This window comes from Papio anubis, chromosome 1, assembly GCF_008728515.1.
Source record: "Papio anubis isolate 15944 chromosome 1, Panubis1.0, whole genome shotgun sequence".
Lineage (NCBI taxonomy): Eukaryota > Metazoa > Chordata > Mammalia > Primates > Cercopithecidae > Papio > Papio anubis.
The window spans coordinates 147,279,101-147,294,734 of record NC_044976.1 but is presented as its reverse complement, the minus strand read 5'-3'; the positions used below and the strand labels follow the sequence as shown (position 1 = coordinate 147,294,734).

At 44.8% G+C, this 15,634-nt stretch overlaps 1 protein-coding gene across 1 annotated transcript in view; it reads right to left on the bottom strand.

Annotated features, from left to right (window-relative positions):
• PTPN14 (protein tyrosine phosphatase non-receptor type 14) overlaps positions 1-3,770 on the bottom strand; it is a 204,120-nt gene extending 200,350 nt beyond the window's left edge. The window contains exon 1 of the mRNA XM_021927236.2: positions 3,345-3,770. The gene's annotated coding sequence lies outside the window, so the exon portion shown is untranslated. The remainder of the gene's footprint in view (positions 1-3,344) is intronic.
• Between the last annotated feature and the right edge of the window lie 11,864 nt (positions 3,771-15,634).

Below are 15,634 nucleotides of genomic sequence, written 5' to 3'. Positions count from 1 at the left end.
AGACAAAGCTTTATGTGTATGTTTACACACATGTGAATTCAGGCTGCTGAAAAAATAACACACAAAGAGAACATTCATGGCCACATACAAGTCCTTGAACATATAAATAGCCATCCTTGACCTATTCTGTGTGAGGTGCTGTTATACAGCATGACACTGAATTCTCCATACACATCCTGAGAGGCTAAATGTTATCAGATCCATTTTGCAGATGAAGAAACTGAGGCTCAGAAGGGCTATGAAGTTCATCCAACATCACACAGCTAAAAAATAGCAGAGCTGGAATTCCAACCTAGTTATATTTCAAACTCCCAAACCTGGACCACCTGCTCTAGCACACCGACAGCCAGGAAAAGCTATAGAACTTACCACACATACCCCTTGGACCACTCAATAAGCCCTCGGTGAGATGCATACAGAGGAAGTATTAATTAAATCAAATTAAATCTGTAAGGGGAGATCCAAAAACGTATTTTAGACATTAACTTGAACCTCCTCCCTACCAACGCTTTAGTGTTTGTTTTCCCTCATTCCTTAATTGGCTAATTAAGTATTTCATCTTATCTCTTTCTCATGCATTATCTCTAACAAAGCTCACAGCACTGTTCTGAGGGTTAAAATGAATTTTTTAAAAATACAGCATTTGGTGACTAAGTAATGAAGCTCAAATGCAAGAATTTGACGAAATCCTTGCTCAAAAATGACAAGAATATGAAACCCAGGAGGGCTATAATATGCAATCAAAGGGTTGATGTTTGCTTCCCTGGAGCAAATTTAAACCTCTAATAAGGAAGGAAGGCACTGGAAAATAAAAAGTCCTCATAGTTCTTGACACTTAGCCCATACGTCCAGGGCAAGTAAGAATTATTCTAAAAATTCTGATTTTTCTCTGAATTCCTTATGGTGCTTCCCTATTAAAAGTCTAACTGTTCTTTCTAGTACAGCTACCAGCGTGACACAGTATGCACAAACCTGAATAACTCAAGTGTTAATAATAATTACATGTTGAAGCCAATGATGGAAACTGGGCAAATGCCTGGGATTAGCGGGAAAGGGCTTCTCTTCAGCCATTTCTCTCATGCAGGTCCCCACACCTTCAGGAAACCTTCTGTGAAGGGGCTGTTCTTGAGATAAGAAAAGATGCTGGTCGAGGGGCTTGGATAAACACCCAAAGTTGTAGGAAGTCACTGTGTTCTTCCTACTCTGATGTACTGGCCTGAGGTCACCAAAAGCTGGATGTCTGCCACCTCGGCCAGGACTCAGCCACTAGGAACAATACTACAGCACCACTTCAGTCCAGTGAAGAGGCACCCTTGAAAGGCAAACCACGTACAGAATGCTACTGCATTGTAAGAAACTTTTCTAGGCAGGATTTGCTGAATCCTGGGCCATTAGGCTACAAAAATCTGCAAGAAGATAGTGTTTTCTATTTTCATAAAGCTTCAGAGAGAAGAACGACAGTCCTTACAACTGTGCGTGCTAAAACAATAGTAATGACTTCAAAGTAGAGAAAAGTATAACAAACTTTGTGACATACAGATGAACTAATTTTGCACCACATGGCCACCCATTCAGACTGGGCAAAAAAGGCATCATGCCATTCAGCTCCCGCTCATTAAGGCTGTCATTTCTATGGCACAAGCTTTAACCCCATCACCAAACAATTAGGTAACTTTATAATACAAGGTCCGTAAAGCCTTGTATTACCACACCTATGGCTGTCAAGCAGCCTTTTAAAAAAGGAATCATTGTTTGAATGTGGGGGACAAAAAAGAAGAAGAATCAATACCATGTTAACGAAACCGAGCATGGGCCAATTAAAATTTAGATGATCATACAACAGCTGCTTGTGGTAAAACAGCAGCAGGCATGGAAGTGTATCCAAAGAGGGAGGCCTTGGCTCCACTGGAAGCTACTTGTGGTTCCCATCAGTGGCTAACGCACTCCTAGATTAATTTCTGATATTGGGGGTGGAGAGAACGCTATCCCAGCAACACTGCACCAACATGGCCATAAATGCCCCTTGGGCCCCCAGATGGCTAGGGAAACTTTCGGTCCTTCTTGTGTTCACTCTGCACCAGCTGTTTCCTCTGCCTGGAATACACCCTCCAGATGAGCACAACCTCCATTCTCTAAGCGCAGTGCACGCCTCACCAGGACCAAGCTCGCCTCAGACTCTCACAGAACCCATCTTCCATGCATTATCATTCTTCACCGGCCTTCAGGTTTCCTCCACCAGGCTGCAGACTCCTGCCCTGTGATCTCGTTTAGCATCTTTCTATCCCCTGTTCCTAGCAGAGTAGAAGCTGGGTTTGTTGGATGAATGAGTAAACTAATCCATTTCAAGAAGTTAACACATTGATGGAAACGCTGTAACTGCCCCCGCCTGCAATCTAGAGATTCCTCACCTTCACAAAGAACCTGCGACAGCCAGTCCCTAGACTTAAGCGGAAACCCTACAATCTCTGAAATTGTAGGTGGGGATGAGGGGGCTGGAGGACAGGAACTGAAGGAAGTGAGAGGAAAAGGGAGGTAGGGGCAGCGTTACCTTACTGCTCTCTCCAAACGAAAAGGTGTAAACCCCATTTACAAGTATTCAAACCTGAGATCTGGGGGTCACGTGGGGAAGGAGAGGCTGTTAATACCTAGAACTTGAAAAGTTTGAGGTGGAGACCTGATCTGAAATTGTGTGACCACAGCTTTTTTCTACGAGCCAGCCCGACCACCCAAGTAGGAGCCTCGACGCCCAGGAGTTCGGTGGCACCACTGAGGCCTAGTGAGAGGGCAGGAAAACTCCGCTCGCCTCAAGATCCCTTCCCGGTGGTGGGGGGGGGGGGGGACAGGGGGGGGGGGGGGGGGGGGGGGCAACCCCCCGCCGCCCCGGGGCCCCCCCCGGGGGGGGGGGGGGGGGGGGTAACTGGGGGCGTCGGGCAGCTGCGTCCCCCTACCGCTGCAGCGACCGCGACGTCGTTCGTCTTTCATCCTCTAGCCCCCAAGGTTTAGGTATCTCCAGGTGCCCCTCCGAGGCCCTCTCTCATTCCCAAAACGCAGAAGGGAAGGGAGAGAGAAGACGAGGGTGTGGGTTTAACCACAAACTCCCCAGACGGCGCTCACCTTCCAGCTCGCTCCGGGACAAGCTTTGCGCCTCACCACGGGCAGCTCCCACCGCAAGATAACACCCCTGCGGCCCGGCCACCCAGCGCCCCCGCTGCCCTGCCAGGCGTCCCGGGCCGCCAATCGCAAGTTGGTGTTGCCAGCGTCTGCCCAAGTCATCTGCAGGGCGCCCGGAGCGCCGAGGCGGCCTCCAACCTCGGGCCCGACTCCCCGGCTTGGACGGGGCTTACCTGCTTACATGGCCCCCGTGGCGCCCCGGAGTCCCGCGCGGAAAGGCTGTCCTTCGCGGCGGCGAAGCCCCGATTCCCCACGGAATTGATTCCAGTGGCTGGCGGAGGAGGGGCGAAGGGAAGGAGCCGCAGGAGGCGAAAGGAGAGGAAGGTTTCCGCAGTGATCCCGGCGCGAGAGTCGGAGCAGAGGCGCACCGGGGAAGAAAAGGAGAAAAACCTAAGCACTGGCTGTCCCGTTCCAGGAGGCCGGGGAGGATGGCTCAGCTGGGAGGGGAAGGAGCGCCAGTGGCCACTTGTGTCTGTCTAGGGCTCCCCAAGGACCTGAGCCAGCAGAGCAGGCGGCCGAGCCCGGAGGAGCACAGCAACCTGCCCCCGAATCTGCGTCCGCTGCGCTCACTCCGCGGAGAAAAAGTTGGGAAGAACTTTGAGGGGCCGGGAGAGCCAGAGCGGCAGGAAATGCGAGCGGCCGGCAGAGGAGGGAGGAAGGGGCCGTGCGAGTGGGAGGGGACGGAGCAAGCGCCGGCGGCCACGGCTCCCCCACCCCAGAGCCGGGCTCGGCAGCGCTGGGGGCCTGGAGGCGGAGGGAGCGCGGGGCGCGCGGCCGGGGGCGGGGAGGAATGCGGCCCAGGAGGGCGCGCGCCGGGGGCGCCGCGGGCGCGCGCTGAAACGTGGAGCCCCAGCTCCAGAGCTCCCAAGCTGGAGGCGCGCCGTCCTTGGGGACGTCACAGCGCTGGAATCCGAGGAATGCCGGGCTGCAGGAGCTCCTTCTGCAGGCCCGGAGAAGTCGCGCACTTTTAATGGGGTAGTTTTGGAAAATGTTTTAAAAGGTGGGGGCCGAGGACGGAGGACCGGATGAAACTCCCTGGAGTAAGAGACGTTGAAGTGGAGAGAGCGAGGCGACCGCAACCACCCCAACCCTGTGCCGCTCCCGCCGTTGGGAAGAAAGAGGCAAGGAAAGGAAGATCCCACCTAGACTTCCGAGGACCGCAGAGACGGGGTGGCGGCAGGACCTTGCCCACCCCGACCTAGATCAAGGACAGTCCACCTTATATTGGGGAACCCTCCAAGCAGGACGCCTCATGCAGCCACCCCACAGGGGAAAACAGACCAGGAGAAAGTAAGGTGGCCTCACCGAGTAGGCAATCTCAAAGATCTCTCCCTAGAACCTCTGGGTACTGGACCCGGTGTCTTAGCCTTCTCTCCCTGCCCCCTCCTGCCCCCTAGGAATGATAAAAAGCAGCCTGTGTGCTGAGAGTTGGAAAATGTCGTTTTCCCGGTTTGTTCCATGCCACAGAATCGCCCCACCCTGCTTGGGTAGGCACTGGGAGGGAACTTCCTTAGCACTTTCGGAGGTGGAGTTAATGAGACGCAGCTGGTATGATGGAAAAAGCTTGGAGCCAGGAGACTGAACCTGAGTTTTAGGCCCTGCCCGATTGGATAACTGAGGAGTATCCCAGCCCCTGAGATCCTAGGTTTCTGTAGCTATAAAATTAAAGAATTTGTCTAGATTTCTGTGGTCCTTTGCATTGCTACAAACATGTCTTGGGATGTGTTATCTTGCTGAGATTCCAGTCCTTTGTTGTAAAGGAGCCTTGAAGTCGTTGTCACAGAATGTACTGTCCCAAATCACTTCAGTGTCTGGCAACTCATGCAAAGATTCCTGGCCTCTTGGGGAAGAGAACTGGAAGGCAAAAAGCGCGGTGGCTCACACCTGTAATCCCAGCACTTTGGGAAGCCGAGGCGGGCGGATTGGCTGAGCTCAGAAGTTCGACACCAGCCTGAGCAACACGGTGAAACCCCGTCTCTACTAAAATTCAAAAAGTTAGCCGGGCGTGGCGGCGTGCGCCTGTAGTCCCAGCTACTCGGGAGGCTGAGGCAGGAGAATTGCTTGAACCCGGGAGGCAGAGGTTATAGTGAGCCGAGATCGCGCCACTGCACTCCATCCTGGGCGACAGGGCCAAACTACGTCTCAAAAAAATAAAATGAAATAAAATAAACAAATCCGTAGTGACTCTGATTTTCTTCGAGCATCTGCCAATCTCTAGAACTATAAAGAATTAGAGAAAACGCCGAGTGCAATGCAAAAGTGATGGAAAGAAAAGGTTGAAGGGAAATCAACTTTCTCACATTTTAAAGGAAATAGCTGTACAGACGTGCTAGGTTTCCAAAGAAAACATTAGGCAGTGCCTGACTGTGTTCCAGAAAGTGTGGAAAGCACTCCCCCATTCCTAGATGAGGAAAGTGAGGCATGAAGAAATTACCTGTCTCACTGAGGGTCATACAACTAGGAAGATACGATCAGGTCCCTAGTCTGTCAGGCCTAAAGTGCATGCTCTTAATCTCTTTGAAATTGGACCCAAACAGGATTAAGATTAAAGATAAGAAAATGCCTTCAGGCTCTCAATGTAAAACTCTGGCTTTTGCTCTTTCCTGGGAGATGGGAGGCCTCTTGCTTGGTGTCTTTTCTAGTGGAAAGACACTAGGAAATATATTTTGTTGCTCTAACATCACTATGCTACCAAACTGAGCACAGCACCCTGAGACTGTTGTGGCATAAAAGAAGAAGCAAAGGACTTGTTGGCCTTCTTGTGCAGACACAAGGGTTCCAGTTCTGCCTCTGACAAGCCTTCGGAAGCCAGCCTGATCAGGCCACTTCACTTCTAGGCTTGAATTTATTTTCTAAGTGGAGTGTGGCAAAGAGAGCAGAGCTTGGTTGGAATAGTTCATCTCTGAGGTCTTTCCCAGGTCTAAACTTGCGTCAAAGTACACTTCTCCAGATAGATGGCAGTCTATGGAGGAAGCTAAGCAATAAAGCCAGTGGATAAAGCCAGTGTCTGGGGACAAGACTGTTTTCACACCGCCTTCGGATGAAAATCAATGTTGAGACTCCAATGAATGTGGCTGAGGGTTCAATGATAAGTAAAGCTAAGATTTAGCACTAACCCTGTAGATGCATTTTAAAAATTTAGATAATTTTACCTACAGAAAGACAGTCTGGGTAACATGGTGAAACCCCAACTCTACACAAAATGCAAAAATTAGCCAGGCATGGTAGCTGTAGGCTTGTAGTCCCAGCTACTAGTGAGGTGGGAGGATTGCATAAGCCCGGAAGGTCGAGGCTGTAGTGAACTGAGATCACACCACTGCACTCCAGCCTGGGTGATAGCGTGAGATCCTCTCTTGAAAAAGAAAAAAAATGTGTTATTAATATAAAAGCCTATAAAGTGTATCTGACCAGTCATATTTCTTTTTCTTTAGAATAGATCACAGAAAGGCAATACAAATAAGAATATTTTCTAAATAGAAAGTACAGCTTGAAGTGACAAAAACCTTTCATTCTCAGAATAAATACATAAAAGCTAGTCACAAGCTTCTTTCAAAAAAGAAAAAAGAAACCCATTTCCTAAATCTATGCCACACTCAAGTCTCCTTATACTATATCAGGGTGAAAAGGAATTTGACTCATGGAATAGGTCCTGAACACATCACTACATGTTTGCTTTAAAGCTTTGCAATTCTAAGAACTTGTCAATATTACATTTCTCAAAGCAATTATCAACTTCTTATAAGCCCAATTCAAACTACAAAGACAAAGAAGAATCCCGTGGGCTTCCATGATTCCTCCCAGCCTCAATATGTTCCTCTCATTAATGCGTTCATTTTACACCTTCAAAGACACGGAAGCCACTGAAAGCAGAACAGGTTCCCCAAATCAAAGCCAACTGGAAAATAAGCCAGTTTTGTAAAGAAAACTGATGATCTCTAAGGGCCTTTTACAAATTGTAAAGTTTTATATGTACACCTATGTATATATTCATCCCCAGCTTAATTCCAATTCCTAAAAGGATGTTTGGCAACTCGAAGTAACAGAGAGAAGTGGGAAGCTTTTTCAAATATACATCCTCTCCGAATCCTCTGCTTCGGTATCTTATGCCCTGAGTCTAGGGCAGAGATGGGTTATGGTGAGAGTTGGGGAGAGTGTAATATTTTTAGACAGTGTTTTATGAAGATACAATTCACATTCAATAAAAAGTACAACTCTTAAGTGTAGCTGCAGCTTGAAGACCTTTTCATATGTATACATGCATGTGACCACCGCCCAGGTCAAGATATAGAAAACACCCATCTCGTCAGGAAATTCCCTTGTGTGACTTTTTAGTCAGTATCACCCTTCTACCACCATAGATTTGTTTTGCTGGTTATTAAACTTCATATAAATGGAATCACATTTTGTGTGTGTGTGTGTGTGTAATACATATAAATTTGAGGGAGGAGGAAACACCAGAGGTCCTCCTGTCTGCACACATGAGGACACAATGAGAAGCCTGCAAGCCAAAGAGAGAGATCTCACCAGAAACCAACCCTGACAGCACCTAATCTTGGACTTTCAGTCTCCAGAACTGTGAGAAAATTAATTTCTGTTGTGTAAGCTACATAGCCTGCGGTATTTTGTTACTGTTTTGTTATTGCAGCTCAGTCAGACTAATACACTGAGGTAGGTGGTTGGGGTGTGTGTGTTTGTGTGTGTTTGCTTTAACATGGAAATAAACTTGAGACTTCAAGTGCCCTGTACTTATATGTGTATCAGGCCATGCAGTACCTACGTACATGATAGAGCCAAGATTCCAACCTGGACCTTTCTCATTCTAGTTTGTGTTCTTTCTATTCCACCTTGTTGCTGTACAGATTATTCAGCACTGCTGTATGTCAGGAATAGCATTAGGAGGTAGCAGAAAGTATATGGTGAAAACAGAAAATAAAAGCATTAGCAGGATAGTGTGTGTGTTTAAAATTCTCCATCACCAAAGATTACCAGGGGACAACTGGTACTTCGCTGATATCAAATTGGGCTAATGGGAAAAGACATGTCTGGGGTACTGTCTCCAGTTGTTTTAAATCCTTCTTTTTTCACGTTCTTCTGAGTGCAGCCATTACAAAGGGGAATGGAAGCTGCTGCTGTAAGATCAGAGAGCAAGTCCTTTCGAAGGACTTTGATACCGAGGTACTATTTATTTTGTTAGTTTCCAAGATTCCTATGAATTAATGTCCTCACCTATTAGCCACATGAAGTCCAAGAGACGGCAGGTTGGGTGAAGGGTCCTTGTAGCACACAGGAGGCTGCCTCTGGCTGGCCCGCAGTCACATTTTCTTGACTTTCTCAGAGTGTGGAATAGTTTTTGCTCATGACATCAATCTCCAAAAGTCAGAAATACCCTACTTTCTAAGAATAGTTATTAATTTGTCATTCATGAACTGAGCTAAACTGTTCTTCGTGCTGTTTATAGCTCTACCTGGGCCAGCTCCTAGGAAGGTATACAGCTATAGAATTCACTGTGACTGGCCAAGGAGCCATCAACACCTTCACGAAGTTGCATGAGAGCAGGTAAATGATATCTGTAATTAGCCCCATTTAATACTCTCCAAAGTATCTACTTGCTGCCATTTTGTGGCATGATAGTGAGAATAGATGCCAGGTGAAATCACTGTTCATAGGAGATAAAGTGATGATGTTGTAAGAAGTCAAGTCAGCCAGGACATTTCTGACTTAAATAGTCAACAGATACCCCTCCTCCAATATGTACATTATTTTTAGTCCTTTCCCACCAGACTTGAAAGAAAATTATTTGAAGCTGGGAGCCTTTCCTTTCTCATAGTGATGATGTTTGTATCAAAGGGGCCAGTCCAGATGTGGCCCTCTTGCTGACACTGTCTCTGGTAATATTTGTAGCTACACTGACTTTCTGAAATTGTATCTCATTTAAAGGAAAAGCCTGAGAAAGCTGAATTTAAGTTTTTTTTTTTTTTTTGAGACAGAGTCTCACTCTGTCACCAGGCCAGAGTGCAGTGGCGCGATCTCGGCTCACTGAAACCTCTGCCTCCAGGGTTCAAGCAATTCTCCTGCCTCAGCCTCTCGAGTAGCTGGGACTACAGGTGCGTGCCACCATCCAGGCTAATTTTTTGTGTTGTTAGTAGAGATTGGGTTTCACCATGTCAGCCAGAATGATCTCCATCTCCTGACCTCGTGATCCACCCACCTTGGCCTCCCAAAGTGCTGCGATTACAGGCATGAGCCAACACACCCGGCCAGATTTAAGTCTTATGGGCCACTGACTCTTCTCCTTATAGTAGTCCTAGATGCTAAATTTAAATAAAGCCCTAAATAGGTGGCAATTCATTCATTTTTCTTTTATATCCCTAGTTCTGGGCTTTTAAAAAAAATTTTATGCGTGGACTATGAGACCTAATCTTATTTTTTTAATGTACTTTAAACACCTAAATAAAGCTGTCAACAAATAATAATACAAACCAGATTCACGAAGATGAAAACTGCATAGGCTTACAGACTGGTTACAAATTCAGAGGTGGCTGGAAAGTCAGATAAGAATAGGGATGCATTTGTTTCTGATATCAGCGGCTGTGACTAGAACACCTCTCTGAGAGGTATGGGACCTGAAAGGAATCTTCTGCCGTGATTAGCGACAAGGAACAACCTTCACTGGGGGAGGAAGGATCGAGTTGTGTTTGGGATGCTTTTCTAAAGAACATGGCCACCCCAGACTGAACGGGTGAGATAGGGTTACCCACGGGGTATGGGCAGGGTTGTGTAAGAGAATCCAACAGCACTAAATCAAAACCTCCCCCAAGACCGGCTGCTTCCTGGCTGCCTCCCCTAGAATGAGGGGGTGACTCAGAGTGTGACTGACTCTGGTACTTCAAACATGTCTGAGTAACTCCCACAGACCTGGACAAGGGCAATTAGAGGACTGGTTTGGAATGACCACTGAGGATTGAAAGATACTTCCTGTGGTCAGCAGAGAAAAGGCAGAATGTCTGGGAAACTCAGTTTTGAGATGTCTTCTGCCTCTACTGTGAGGCAGATGTGTCTTCTAAAATAATAAATCTTAGAAGCCAGAAAGAGCTGATTAACATATGAAGGCACACGCTGGACTTCAGTCCATGATGGACGCCTCTGATTTCATGTGACATGCTAGACAAAAATTTTCAAATGGTGAAAGAGAAACTGACTTTTTTTTTTTGAAATGGAGTCTTGCTCTGTTGCCCAGACTGGAGTGCAGTGGTATAATCTCGGCTCACTGCAGCCTCTGCTTCCCGGCTTCTAGCGATTCTCCTGCCTCAGTCTCCCAAGTAGCTGGGATTGCAGCCGTGCACCACCACGGCTGGCTACTTTTCGTATTTTTAGTAGAGACTGGGTTTCACCATGTTGGCCAGGCTGGTCTCAAACTCCTGAGCTCAAGTGATCCACCTGCCTCAGACCCACAAAATGCTGGGATTGCAGGTGTGTGCCACCGCACCTGACCCAACAAATATTTATTAAATGAATAAATAAAAATTTTATTATTTTTATGAGAATCTCTTCTCAAATAAAAATAACTGCCAGTTATTTTCCTGTGCTCTGAATTCTACATCTATTCTGTTATTTAATGTTTATAACAACCCTAGGAGACAGGTGTTACAATTGCTTCCGTTTACAGATAAGGAAACTAAGGATTAAAGAGATGAAGTAATTTGTCTCTTTTTGTTGCTATTTTTAGAGTGTGGCTTTCCATATTTTCAGGATTTTGATATTTGTTTGTTTGTTTAGGATCTCGTCGCATAGAGTTGAGATACCCAAACTTTATCCTCATTCCTAACGCATTCTCTTCCTCACTTCAAGCACTGCCTCTCTTCTGTTTATTTTCTAATTCTTCCCCCTTTATTCCCTGTTCCTAACTGAATTCTCCCCCTGCAGCCCGGCTTCTGAGGTAGTGTATCTAAGGCAGTAAATAGCAGTTAATCATATACAGTATACTCAAGCTAGATTGCCTGGGCTGACCTCCTTGCTTTGCAGTTTACTGGCTGTGTGACATTAGGAAGTTCTCTGTCATTTTTACTTGAACCATTTGCTTCCTGCCATTTTGTTTTTTCTTCCGGTATTTCTAATAGACTTGGACACCTGATTATCAAATTTCTTCATTCTCTCTTTTTTTTTTCCATTCTCTATCCTTATCCTTTCCTAATGCATCCCAGGGTAACTCTCTGACCTAATCTTCCAGATCATGTCTTTAATAGATACCTTCAATATTGAAGCAATCCATCAAATTCTTTTGAGACACCCAAACTTTAACCTCATTCCTAACGCATTCTCTTCCTCACTTCAAGCACTGCCTCTCTTCTGTTTATTTTCTAATTCTTCCCCCTTTATTCCCTGTTCCTAACTGAGTTCTCCCCCTGCAGCCCGGCTTCTGAGGTAGTGTATCTAAGGCAGTAAATAGCAGTTAATCATATACAGTATACTCAAGCTAGATTGCCTGGGCTGACCTCCTTGCTTTGCAGTTTACTGGCTGTGTGACATTAGGAAGTTCTCTGTCATTTTTACTTGAACCATTTGCTTCCTGCCATTTTGTTTTTTCTTCCGGTATTTCTAATAGACTTGGACACCTGATTATCAAATTTCTTCATTCTCTCTTTTTTTTTTTCCATTCTCTATCCTTATCCTTTCCTAATGCATCCCAGGGTAACTCTCTGACCTAATCTTCCAGATCATGTCTTTAATAGATACCTTCAATATTGAAGCAATCCATCAAATTCTTTTGAGACACCCAAACTTTAACCTCATTCCTAACGCATTCTCTTCCTCACTTCAAGCACTGCCTCTCTTCTGTTTATTTTCTAATTCTTCCCCCTGCAGCCCGGCTGAGAATGAATCCTCAATATTTCTAATTCTTTTACTGAACTGCCTATTCTCACTTCATGTTTCTAGTATCTTCTCTCAACTTTTCAAGCATATTTATTCTTTTCTTAAATGTTATTTTTAATTGATACATAATAAATGTACATAAATGTACATATTTTCATAGCACTTGTGATAATTTAATACATTCATATAATTTGTAAAGATCAAATCAGTTAAATTGAAATATCCATCACCTTAAATCTTTCTCTTTCTTTTCTTTTCTTTTCTTTTCTTTTCTTTTTTCTTTTCTTTTCAGACAATCTTGCTCTGTTGCCCAGGCTGGAGTACAGTGGCACAATCTCGGCTCACTGCGACCTCTGCCTCCTGGGTTGAAGCAATTCTCCTGCCTCAGCCTCCTGAGTAGCTGGGACTACAGATGCATGCCATCACACCCAGCTAAATTTTTTTGTTTATTTTTTGATAGAAACAGGGCTTCACCATGTTGGCCAGGCTGGTCTCGAACTCCTGGCCTCAAGTGAGCTGCTCGGCCTCCCAAAGTGCTGGGCAGGATTACAGGCATGAGTCACTGCACCCAGCCAAATATTTCTTTTCTTTATGCTAGAAATTATTTTATTCCAGATATTTTGAAATATATGACAGATTATTGTTATTATTTTTGTTTGAAATTATTTTTCTGTTTTCCACTAGTTCTACTTTCTCTGGTGTAAGCTGTTTCGTTGGTTTGTTGTTTCTCAAACTTGTAGTTCTCAGAACTTTTCCTCTGAGCTCATCCTTGTTCCTTTGGGACCATTTGCTGCCTTACGAGTAAAATACATCCATGGAAAGGGGCACAAGTCTAGCCAAGTGTGTGCTTCTCCGGGTGAATTGGTGTGTAAGTTGTTGTGTGTGATTATGGGAGGGGCATAGTATTGTGCTCAACTGGTCTCCAAGCAACCTCTGAAGAATCTTTTATTGGACACAGCCACTCTATCATAAGTGGATGCCCACAGGGTAGTGAGAGCAGGGATATATGTGTGTGTGCGGTGGTGAGGGGGTTAATTCTCAGGGGCTGGTCAAACCAACTACATGCATTGCCATCTGCTCATAAGCACACTAAGCTATGGCACTGCATTGCAGCTATCATGCTGCCACTAGCCTGCACTACTAATGTCCTGCCTCTGCAGCACCAAGTGGGGGGTGGCACAGGGAATCTGCCTAGGAGATGAGGAAAGGGCAAAACTAAAACAAAATTTTTCCCAAACTCGTTCCCTATTTGTGAACTCAGGCCCTCCTCACCTGCTAACCAGTGGACCAAATCAACTTCTATCCACCCCAAGGATTTCTGCAGTTTGTTGCTGAGCACAGCCTGAAGATCCATCATCTCTATCTTTCTGTGGCATCTCCTCCAGGAGACAACTCTCAGTCTGTGCTGCTGTGCTGCTTGTCTTTTCTTCTTCTTCTTCTTCTTTTTTTTTTTCAGATGGAATCTTGTTCTGTTGTCAGGCAGGAGTGCAGTGGCACGATCTCGGCTCACTGCAACCTCTGCCTCCTGGGTTCAAGCGATTCTCCTGCCTCAGCCTGCTGAGTAGCTGGGACTACAGGCATGTGCTATCACTCCCAGCTGCCCAGCTAATTTTTGTATTTTTAGTAGAGTTGGGGTTTCACCATGTTGGCCAGAATCGTCTTCATCTCCTGATCTCGTGATTTGCTCCCCTTGGCCTCCCAAAGTGCATGGATTGCAGGCGTGAGCCACCGGGCCCGGCCTGTGCTGCTTTTCCATCTTGTCCCAAACCAGAAGCCTTGTAAGTTTTCCAAGATCACCAAGCTGGTCAATGATAGAGCTGGGACTCAAACTCTAATCTGTTTAACTCCAAACCTTGTGCTTTTAACCCCAGGACTACACTCAGGGTTTTCTGAGACTTTAAAGATGATCAGGTCAAATTATCCATTCAGCTAAAAATTTTATTTTATTCTAAATATTTCCTACTAAAGGAAACCTAGGCTCCTTGGAGAAATGGCAAACTCTTGGTCTCAGGGTGAAAAATATACAAGAAAACTTACAAAAGAACATGGATTTTGGTGTGATTTTTATCCTTCACTGTGTTAATGTGGTATATCACATTAGTGGACTTCATATGTTGAACTGTCTCTGCATCCGAGGGATAAATCCCACTTGGTCTTGGTGTATGGTCCTTTTACTGTGCTGTTGAATTTGTTTTTTGCTAGCATTTTGTTGAGGATTTTTATATTTATACTCAAAAGGAATATTGGCCTGTAATTTTCTTTTCTTGTGGCATCCTTATCTGGCTTTGGTATCAAGGTTTCAAAATATATTGCAAAGTCATAGTATTTAAAACAGTATGCTACTGGCATAAAGACAGACATATAGGCCTATGAAAGCAAACAGAGGCCCCAGAAAAAAATCCACACATATATGGTCATTTGATCTTCAACAAGGGTGCCAGGAATACATAATGAGGAAAGTTTCTTCAACAGATTGTGCTGGGAAAACTGGATATCCCCATGCAAAATAATGAAATTGGACCCATATCTTACACCATATGCAAAAATCAACTCAAAACAAATTAAATACTGAAACGTAAGATGGGAAACTGTAAAACTACTAGAAGAAACATGGGGGAAAGCTTCATGACACTGGTCTTGGCAATGATTTCATGCATATGATCCCAAAAGCACAGGTAACAAAAGCAAAAACAGACAAGTGATACTACATCAAACTAAAAAGCTTCTGCACAGCAAAATAATCAACAGAGTGAAAAGGTAACCTACAGAATTGGACAAAATATTTGCAAACCATATATCTAATAAGGGGTTAATTCCCAAAATATGTAAGGAATTCTTACAATTCAGTTGTAAAAATCTAACAACCTGATTTTAAGAAGGGCTAAAAACCTGAATAGAGGCTGGGTGTGGTGGCTCACATCTATAATTCCAGAATTTTGGAAGGCAGAGGAGGGAGGACTGCTTGAACCTAGGAGTTCAAGACCAGCCTGGGCAACAAAGTGAGATCCCATGTATAAAAAAAAAAAAAAAAAAATCGGACATGGGGGCATGTGTCTATACTCCCAGCTACAGAAGGGTGTATCACTTCAGCCCAGGAGACCAAAGTTGCAGTGATGACCTGTGATCACAGCACTGTACCCCAGTCTGGGCAACAGAGCAAGACCGTGTCTCAAAAAAATATATATATAGCACAAAAGTTGTATATAACCAAAGGACCAAATGACTCAGAAACTACCTTGAAATACACTTTCAGTGGCTAAAGAAGGGCCAATTTTAGCATCAACAGGAAGTGGCAATTAGTTGAAACACTTCAACTCTTTAATCCCTAAGATCATGATGGTGCAAGAAAAAAAAAAAAAAAACCAATTAGTCACCAATGGAACCAACTTAGTATTTTGAAAAACGATAAATGGATAGAAATAAATCATTTATCCTTTTTTTTTCTAAAAAATGAACCACTGATTAGTCATAGATGAAAATGGGTTTTCCATTATGGAAATATTCTAGATAATAAATGAAAAATTAAAATACCATCATTTTGTGGCTTTTGATACAGTAATGGATCCAGGCATGAGTATCAGTGGTTGCTAAC